Source organism: Triticum aestivum, chromosome 3B (genome assembly GCF_018294505.1).
Source record: "Triticum aestivum cultivar Chinese Spring chromosome 3B, IWGSC CS RefSeq v2.1, whole genome shotgun sequence".
NCBI lineage: Eukaryota > Viridiplantae > Streptophyta > Magnoliopsida > Poales > Poaceae > Triticum > Triticum aestivum.
Window position 1 is genome coordinate 348,104,807 of NC_057801.1, and position 10,984 is coordinate 348,115,790.

Sequence of the window (10,984 nt, forward strand, 5' to 3'; positions counted from 1 at the left end):
GTTGCCGTCCCCGATAAAGTTAGAGGGCACGTAAGCATCGCATTAAATGCGTTTGTCCTATGATGTCAGTGATAAGCGTGTAGATTGTAGCTACTTTACACCTCATGTGTGCCACTGTGGCGACCCCTTTCACATATAAAAGGAGGCCTAAGGCGTACTGTCGGAGGATTCAAACTTTTTGGAAAAGGCATGCATAGCAGCCAGTCTAAGAACTCAAGAATACCAAATATACACCCAAAGCAGGACTAGGGTTTTACGCTCCCGAGCGGCCCGAACCTGGGTAAAAATCCCTCGTGCTGATCACTAGACCTGCTCTTTGCGCAGCTCTCTCCCCACCAACCGTAGAAGGGATCCCCATGATCCCATAGGTGTTGTTTCCTCGACATCTTTGCTGTGCCAGGTAGGGGGTGGAAGTTGTGAAAATCTAGTCTGGTAGTTAGTGCGTCAGTTTCTTCACCACCATGGCTCCGAAGAAGACGATCACGGCAATCAGTTCATCTGGGCCGGTCCGCCTGTGCCAGCGCGAACTGGCGATGGGGCAGACGCTGGTGGCACAGGAGATCAAGCTCATCCACATCACTCTGGTACGAGCAGCCAGGCGGGCATTGTCGTCTAGAGCTACAACAACGATCCGCGCAGCAACAAAAAGCTAAGTCATGCCAAACCTTGAGTGATTTCCTATTTGTAAGGTTATTTTCCTCGAATGGTTTTGGTTCTTGTATGGAAAACCTACATGTGAGGGAACCTTGCCGCAATTGGTAGCGCCCATGTTTCTGTTTCGAGTACGCTCAACAGTTCAGTGGCTGCTCTAAGAATAGAGAGGTGTCTTGCCCGGTGCGACATCCCGAGCAGGCTGCTAAGGATCCGTTCCTCAAAGCGCTCGCGGCAAGGGTGTGCGCGCCGGCAAGCCTATTCCACTAAGCGTAGGGTGTAGTACATACAAAGAGAGATCAAACAGGAAAATAACATGCATTCAGTTCAAAGCACAGAAAGGTTACATTACATCAGTGGTTGCCGTGGTTCTAACTTAAGATAAAATCATCTTGGGTACGAATTCGCAGTGGTAATGAGAAATGGAGTGGCTAATCCCGGCGCTGGCCTTCCAACCTCTTGACTCCGTCGACGCAGCTGATGATGGGCTTGATACGCTCTTCGAGTGCCTTGAGGTCTGCATCCTCCGGCAAGCTCTCAAGCGCATTGGCGAAGTCGACGCTGGGGTTCTAGTACGCCACCTTGGTGAGCACCTTGATCAGGGCGCCACGGTAAAGCTTCCGGGCCTCATTGGCCAGATAAGTTGCTCGATTGGAGCGGAGCAACAATAGGGCGTCGAGGACGCCCTCAAAGAACAGGGTCAGCCTAGCACTATCGCTCACATTCACCTCCTGGGAGAACCTAAAGTTTGGCATGCCCATGATGGACAAATGCATAGTGAGCCTCTCGGCAACGTCAATAAGGCGGCTGGTCTAGAGCTTCGTGTCGTCCACAAAGTCATTATGGGTGGCGGCAGCACTCTGCAGCAGTTGTTTCTCATCCGCGAGGTTCCTAATCAGGATCTTTTCACAGGCCCTGGTCTCCGAAAGAGTCCCTTTCAAGGTGTCCAGTTTTAGCTTCAGATCGGTGATGGAGTCGTTGGCCTTGGAGAGTAGATTGGTCTTGTCGGAGATAGTGGCTTGCAAATCTGCCAAGGTGTGGATAGTCATGTTCCTGCCCTTCGTCAGCTTTGAGATCTCCTTCTTCAGCTCCTCTAGCTCCAGCTCCAACTTCTCCACCTTGCCGGCCAGCTCGTTCTTGGTGGCCTCGGCACCGTCAACGACCTCCTTCAGCTTGCTGGCTAGAGCATCAACTGCGTCTTTATGCTCCTGCTTCAGCTCCTGGGTCTTCTGCGCGACAAGCTTTTCGACCTCTTCATCCTTGGCGCAAACTTGGCGGCAAACGCCCCCTCACGGGCAACCAGGTCTTCTTCTTGGGCGTCAAGCAGGATGCGGTGCTGCGTCTGGTTAGCTTCAGTCTTGGCGGTCTGCATAGTGGCCACCTCCTGAGCCTTCTCGATGCCGGCCTGCTTCAAGAGGAGCTCTTGCCAGCGCTCACTCAGCTGATCCTGAGCGACCTTCAGATCTTGCTGGGCCTCGGCAAACCAGGTTTGCAGCTGGGCCACGCGCTTCTAGAAATCTGCCTCTGCCTTGTCCACAACCGCCATCCTAGAGTCTGCTTTGTATTTACGGGCATGGTAGAGCGCCTGAAGCTTTTGGAAATTGGAACTCATGGCCTGGAGGAGCTACTCTTCCCTGGAACCTCTCCTGCTGTCATTCGGTTCATCAACAACTTGGAGCCCGGCAGCGGTGAGGACCTCATCGTCGAACACCTCTCCTTCGACTGGCGCTCCAGTGCTTGCTGTCCCTGGGATGCTAATGAACAGATCGTCGCCCACCTTCAAGTACTTGCTCGGGGCAGGGGCGGGGGAGGTACATGAAGAGGGTTGGTCATCGACCACTTCCTCCCAGGCAGGCCCCTTGGCGGCCTCCTCAGCAGCAGCCTTGCCGGCCTCCCCGGCAGGCCCCTTGGCGGCCTCCTCAGCAGCAGCATTGCCGGCCTCCCCGACAGGCCCCTTGGCGGTCTCCTTGATAGCAGTCTCGCTGGCCTCCCCAGCATGCCCCTTGGCGGCCTCCTTGGAAGCAGCCTTGACGGTTCGCTCGGCAGCAGCCCTTGCGGCTTCCTCGGCAGCAATTTTGGCGGCCTCAACTTTGACATCCTTGGCGGTCTCCTCGATGATAGTGTCGACGTCCATCTGGTCCGTCGAGAGAGGATCTGGAAACAAACAAAAAAGAGAATGAGGCAGAACCAAAATCAAAGCTCGGAACAAGAAAAGAAACAGTTGTCTCCTCGATGATAGAGTCGACGTCCATCTGGTCCGTTGAGAGAGGATCTGGAAACAAACAAAAAAGAGAATGAGGCAGAACCAAAATCAAAGCTCAGAACAAGAAAAGAAACAAAGTCACATGTCAAAGATGGCAAGGGACAGGAGGCAAAGCGGCTTAACTGTGATGAGCTTAGGAGAAGTGGTTCCCTCCCCGGCAACGCTCGTTGCCGGGACGGAGCCACCAGCGCCTATGCTCACCGCCTCTTCCTCCAAGCGCGTGCGCTCGGCGGTGGATGCCCTTGTGGGAGACACCCCTCTAGGTGGCGTGGTTGACGGAGGCGGCGTATCGGGTGTGACCCTCAGTGTCTCCTTGATGTAGGGTAGAACCCTAGAGGCCGATCTTTCATGATTGGAGCAGATCCCTACGAAGAACACGAATGATAGAGGCAAAGGTGTCCCGATGTGTCGATGATATGGTGGCTATCGTTTCTGTGGGAGTCGACCTTGACGATCCGACTACGAACGTGCGAGATGTCGCGCCTTAGCAATCGCTAAACCAACTTCCGAGGGGTTATTGACCATGCCGGAGCACGATCAACCTGACCACGACGGTCTGTTTCCTGCGAGCAAACGAAGAACAAGCAAGAAACTAAGATTGCAATCTGGATATTGTGAATATAAGAGGAAAGCTTTATTAATGAAGCTGGGGTTCTGTGACGTCTTGGTCTGGTCGTTGAACACAAATGAAGTACGCGAAGTTGCAGCTATGGCGAACTTTTAATCAAAACAAAACCCAAAGTCTAAACGTTGCCCTATGGGCTGTATATATGGAGGAAGAGGGGGGAATTTCGTGGCCCTTGGTGAAGGGGTCTGAAACTAACCTTATCTCTTGTTTCCCCACACATACGGACTCTAAAAATAGCCTATACTTATGTATTTCGACATTACATGGGCTTGGCCCAATAATAAGGTGACGCAACACCTAGAATAGCCTCTGGACGAAATTCATGAAGTGGCATCTTGTATAATTCGTCCAAGGCTTCATGTACTCATTATGGTGGCTTCAAAGTCCTGAAATCATCACTTGTAACTCCATTCTTGTTCCCCTTGCTCATGCCATCATCTCCATGCTTGTTCTTGCTCCAATGTTCATCCTTTTCCAAGCTAGGCCCTTCATTTGTAAGAAAAACAAATGTATCCAATTTAGGCAGCATCATATTCTCATGAACATTAGAATCATTACCAAGAAATGAAAGTACCTGATAATTTAATTGGTGTGTGCGAGCTCTAGTAATTGGTCAAGTATATGTAGCAGTAGGGGCTGTGGGTGTAACAATGGTATTGATGTCCTCATCATCCTCCCCTTCTTGAAATGAAGTCGTTCTCGATGGAAGCTCATCTTCCTCACCCAAATAAGGCTTCAAATCTGCAATGTTAAAAGTGGGACTAACCCCAAAATCTGCAGGCAGCTCAAGTTTATATGCATTATCATTTATTTTCTCTAACACCTTAAAAGGACCATCAGCACGAGGCATTAGCTTTGATTTGCGCAAATCAGGAAATCTATCCTTACGCAAATGTAACCAAACAAGATCTCCAGGTGCAAACACAACATGTTTTCTACCCTAGCAAGTTTATATTTAGCATTCATACGCTCAATGTTTTCCTTAGTTAACTCATGCATTTCTAAAATCAATTTAGCACGTTGTTTAGCATCAAAATTAACCTTCTCCGAAGATGGAAGAGGCAACAAATCAATAGGTGCACGAGGTAGGAAACCATACACAATTTCAAAAGGGCACATCTTAGTAGTAGAATGCAATGAACGATTATAAGCAAATTCAATATGAGGCAAGCATTTTCCCACATTTTCTTATTAGTCTTCAAAACAGCCCTAAGCATAGTAGACAATGTTGTATTGACTACTTCAGTTTGTCCATCGGTTTGGGGGTGACAAGTAGTACTAAAAAGCAGTTTAGTCCCCAACTTAGCCCATAAACATCTCCAAAAGTGGCTAAGAAATTTAGTATCACGATCTGAAACAATAGTATTGGGCACACCATTCAAGCAAATAATTTCACGAAAGAACAAATCAGCAACATTAACAGCATCATCGCTTTTATGACATGGTAGAAAGTGTGCCATTTTCGAGAATCTATCCACGACAACAAATATGCTATCCCTCCCCTTCTTTGTTTGAGGTAAACCTAAAACAAAGTCCATAGATATATCCTCCCAAGGAACACTAGGTACAGGCAAAGCCATTTATAAACCATGAGGATTGAGTCGTGACTTAGCTCTTTGACATGTAGTCCAGCGAACAACAAAGCGCTCAACATCCCGTCTGATCTTTGGCCAAAAGAAATGTGTAGCAAGTACGTCCTCCGTATTCTTCACACCAAAGTGTCCCATTAATCCTCCTCCATGCGCCTCCTGCAACAACAAAAGACGAAAGGAGCTAGCTGGAATGCATAGCTTGTTAGCACGGAACACAAATCCATCATTAACGACGAACTTGTTCTGTGTTCTTCCTTCTTTACAATTCTGCAATACATCTTTAAAATCAGCATCATGCACATATTGATCTTTGATGGTCTCCAAACCAAATATTTTGAAGTCAAGTTGTGAAAGCATAGTATAGCGACATGACAATGCATCAGCAATTACATTTTCTTTACCCTTCTTGTGTTTAATGACATAAGGGAAAGTCTCAATGAATTCAACCCATTTAGCATGTCTACGATTCAGTTTAGCTTGACTTTTAATATGTTTCAAAGATTCATGATCAGAATGTATAACAAATTCTTTGGGCCATAAATAATGTTGCCATGTTTCTAAAGTCTGAACAAGATCATATAATTCTTTATCATAAGTAGAATAATTCAGACTAGGCCCACTCAATTTTTCAGAAAAGTATGCAACAGGTTTGCCATCCTGTAATAACATACCTCATAATCCAATTCCACTAGCATCACATTCAAGCTCAAATGTCTTATTAAAATCAGGAAGTTGGAGTAAAGGAGAATGTGTCAACTTATCTTTCAACACCGTGAAGGCTTCTTCCTGTGTGGTACCCCAAACAAAAGGCACATCCTTCTTTGTAAGCTCATTGAGAGGTGCAGCAATGGTGCTAAAATCTTTCACAAAACGCCTATAGAATCCAGCGAGACCAAGAAAACTCCTCACTTGTGTGACCATTTTGGGCTGCGGCCAACTCTCATTAGCTTCAATCTTGGCTTTATCAACTTCAATTCCCTCTGGAGTAACAACATAGCCAAGAAAAGACACTCGGTCGATGCAAAAGGTGCACTTACCAAGGTTACCAAACAAACGTGCATCACGTAGAGCAATAAAAACAACACGTAAATGTTCCAAATGTTCCACCAAAGATCTGCTATAAATCAATATGTCATCAAAGTAAACTACCACAAATCGTCCAATGAAAGCACGTAAAACTTCGTTCATTAATCTCATGAAAGTACTAGGTGCATTAATTAACCCAAAAGGCATGACTAACCACTCATATAATCCAAACTTAGTTTTAAATGCTGTTTTCCATTCATCCCCCAATTTCATACGAATTTGATGGTATCCACTATGCAAATCAACTTTGGAGAATATTGTAGAGCCACTCAATTCATCAAGCATATCATCTAGCCTAGGAATAGGATGACGATAACGAATAGTAATACTATTAATGCCTCTACAATCAACACACATACGTGATGACCATCCTTTTTCGGCACTAGAATAATAGGAACAGCACAAGGACTAAGGGATTCACATATATAACCTTTGTCGAGAAGCTCATGTACTTGACGCATAATCTCCTTCGTCTCCTCTGGATTGGTATGGTATGGCGCACGGTTTGGCAGTGAAGCATACGGACTTAAGTCAATCTGAAGCTCAATGCCTCGAATAGGCGATAATCCCGGTGGCACGTCTTGTAGAAAGACGTCAGCGAACTCCTGCAAAATGTTAGTGACAGCAGGAGGCAAAGAGGAAGGCACGTCCTAGAATGAAAATAATACCTCTTTGCACACAAAACCATACCAAACAAATTTGCTGAAATCTAGCTCATCAATATCAGATTTGGTGGCAAATAAACATGCACTTTTCAATTTAATTTCAGAAGCAACACTAGATGGTTTATTATTAGGATTCATTTGTTGCTCAAATTCTTTTGCCACAATCTGATTTTCACTCTTATATTTCTCCTATTCTGCTTTATTAGCTCTATTAATATCATCTTTCAAAATGGAATTAGGAGTCATAGGAAGCAAAGTAATATTTTTATCCTTATGAACAAGAGTATACTGATTGTTTCTACCATGATGTATAGAATTTTTATCAATTTGCCATGGTCAACCAAGTAATAAGGAACATGCTTGCATAGGTACCACATCACAATCAACATAACCAGCATATGTAGAGATACTACAATGCACACGAACAGTACGTGCTACCTTAACCTTACCGCTGTTGTTGAACAATTGGATGTAGTAAGGATGTGGATGTGGTCTTGTGGTGAGAGATAGCTTCTCCACCATCCCCAGGCTAGCCAAGTTCTTGCAACTGCCTCCATCTAGGATGACGCACACAGAACATTCCTTCAGACCTCCCTTCGTATGGAACAAATTATGCCTCTAATTTTTCTCAGCTTGTGTGACCTGCACACTCAAAACACGTTGAGTAACTAAACATTCATACCTGTCAGCGTCTTCAGGAGCCATGTATTGCGTGTCATGATCAGAATCATCTCCACCGTGTTCTTCACGTGTAAGAAGAGCCAAAGTCTCCTCATCATAGTCACTAGCAGACAAATACCCACCATCCTCGGTTGCAATCATCACACACTGAGATTTGCATTCTCTCGCATAATGACCTCTTCTCGTACAACGCCGATAAATAATGTCACTAGTGTGCCCAGTTGATGCCATGGAAGAACAAGAGCTCTGTGAAGGTCCGGTAGGGGCGCTCTTGACAGATAGTGGTGGTTGTGCCTGCTTTTTTGTATCAAGGCTATAGGTGGCAGCTGATGGAGGTGCTGGTGCAGTGCAAGTAGAAGATGCACGCGGTGTCCATGATGAAGGTCGACCTTGTGACACCCCCGATTCAATCGTACACTAATCATGCACGCAAACGTGTACGATCAAGATCAGGGACTCACGGGAAGATATCACAACACAACTCTAAAAACATAAATAAGTCATACAAGCATCATAATACAAGCCAGGGGCCTCGAGGGCTCGAATACAAGTGCTCGATCATAGACGAGTCAGCGGAAGCATCAATATCTGAGTACAGACATAAGTTAAACAAGTTGCCATAAGATGGCTAGCACAAACTGGGATACAGATCGAAAGAGGCGCAGGCCTCCTGCCTGGGATCCTCCTAAACTACTCCTGGTCGTCGTCAGCGGGCAGCACGTAGTAGTAGGCACCTCCGGTGTAGTAGGGGTCGTCGTTGACGGTGGTGTCTGGCTCCTGGACTCCAGCATCTGGTTGCGACAACCAGAAAGAAAGGAAAGGGGGAAAAGGGGGGGAGAAAGCAACCGTGAGTACTCATCCAAAGTACTCGCAAGCAAGGAACTACACTACATATGCATGGGTATATGTGTAAGGAGGAAATATCAGTGGACTGAACTGCAATGCCAGAATAAGAGGGGGATAGCTAAACCTGTCGAAGACTACGCTTCTCGCAGCCACCGTCTTGCATCAAGTAGAAGAGAGTAGATTGAAGTCCTCCAAGTAGCATCTCCAAGTAGCATCTCCAAATAGCATCTCCAAGTAACATCTCCAGTAGCATAATCCTACCCGGCGATCCCCTCCTCGTATCCCTGAGAGAGAGCGACCACCGGTTGTATCTGGCACTTGGAAGGGTGTGTTTTATTAAGTATCCGGTTCTAGTTGTCATAAGGTCAAGGTACAACTCCAAGTCGTCCTGTTACCGAAGATCACGGCTATTCGAATAGATTAACTTCCCTGCAGGGGTGCACCACATAGCCCAACACGCTCGATCCCATTTGGCCGGACACACTTTCCTGGGTCATGCCCGGCCTCGGAAGATCAACACGTCGCAGCCCCACCTAGGCTCAACAGAGAGGCCAGCACGCCGGTCTAAACCTAAGCGCACAGGGGTCTGGGCCCATCGCCCATAGCACACCTGCACGTTGCGTACGCGGCCGAAAGCAGACCTAGCCTAGTGGCGTTCCAGTCCAATTCGGCGCGCGCCGCTCCGTCGCTAACGTCTGAAGTGCTTCGGCTGATACCACGACGTCGGGATACCCATAACTACTCCCACGTAGATGGTTAGTGCGTATAGGCTTGTAGCCAGACTCAGATCAAATACCAAGATCTCGTTAAGCATGTTATTATGAAGCAACCGCGGACGCCGACCAGGGCCAGGCCCACCTCTCTCCTAGGCGGTCTCAACCTGCCCTGTCGCTCCGCCACAAAGATCCACACAGAGGGTCGTCGGGACAAAGGTCCTTTCAGCCCCCAATCCGTGAATCACTCGCGGGTACTCTTCGAGCGGACCCGACTTTAGTCACCATCTGTATAGTATGTATGTATGTATAGTATATACCCGTGATCACCTCCCAAGTGATCACGGCCCGATAGTATAGCAAGGCAGACTGACAAGAATGTAGGGCCACAGATGGAAATACTAGCATCCTATACTAAGCATATAGGATTGCAGGTAAAGGTATCAACAGTAGTAACAAGGGCAGGCTATGCATCAGGATAGGTATAACGGAAAGCAATAACATGCTACACTACTCTAATGCAAGCAGTATAGAGTAGAATAGGCGATATCTGGTGATCAAGGGGGGGGCTTGCCTGTTTGCTCTGGCAAGAAGGAGGGTCGTCAACTCCGTAGTCGAACTGGGCAGCAGCAGCGTCGGTCTCGTAGTCTACCGGAGAGAAGAGGGGGAAGAAACAATGAATACAATGCAAACAAATGCATATCGATGCATGACATGACAAGTAACGATGCTAGGTGTGCCCAATCGCGGTAGTAGGTGATACCGACGAAGGGGGGAAACATCCGGGAAAGTATTCCCGGTGTTTCGCGTTTTCGGACAGATGAACCGGAGGGGAAAAGTTGCGAGTTCGATAGGTTAGGGGTGTGTGGCGGACGAACGGACTACGTATCCGGAATCGTCTTGTCGTTCTGAGCAACTTTCATGTAGAAAGTATTTTCATCCGAGTTACGGATTAAAAGTTATGATTTTCTAAAGATTTAAATCATTTTCTGATTTTAATTAATTATTTAAATTAACATTATCCAGAATAGTGTTTGCTGACGTCAGCATGACGTCAGCATGGCGTCAGCAGTCAACAGGGGTGTTGACTGGTCAATCTGACGTGTGGGACCCACTGGTCATAGACTGTTTAGGCTAATCACTGTTTAACTAATCTAACTACTATTTAATTAAACTAGTTAGTTAATTAGGTTAATCTAATTATGATTAATTAACTTAATTAATTCCTTAATTAATTAATTAATTTAATTATTATTATTTATTTAATTATTTTTATTATTTATCTATATTTTTTTAATTCCTAATTCATTTTTTTAAATAAAACGTTTTGGGCCGTGGGGCCACCCGGTCAGTGACCCAGGGGGCATAACGGGCGCGCGGGCGTGCGGGCGCTGGCGCCCAGCCCGAACGGGCGCACACCCAGGGGCGGCCAGATCCGGCGCAGCACCGGGCGGGGACGCAGCACCAGGGGGGTCGCGGGCGGCCAAGCGCGTGCTCGCGCGGCGAGGCACGGGCGAGGCCAGGAGAGCGAGGGGCGACCGGAGGCGAGGCCAGGGGGCCAGCGTCGGCGGTGGCGGACAACAAGGGCAGGGGCGGGAGCTCGTGACGCGGGGAGCAGGGGAGCGGCCAACGCGAGCGCGCGCGTCGCGCGGGACGCAGCCAGCGCGTGCGGTGAAGGGCAAAGCGGGGCTTGGTCGATGCGGGGCACGCCGGCCGAACGCAGCACGGGCGAGGCGAGCGCCGACGAGAGGGGACGGGGAGAAGGAGGACCGGGGTCCTCACCGAGGGAGCGTAGGGCACGGGGCAGCAGTGGTCGAGGGGGGCGACGGGGACGAGCGCGGAGAGGAAGCGGGCCGGCG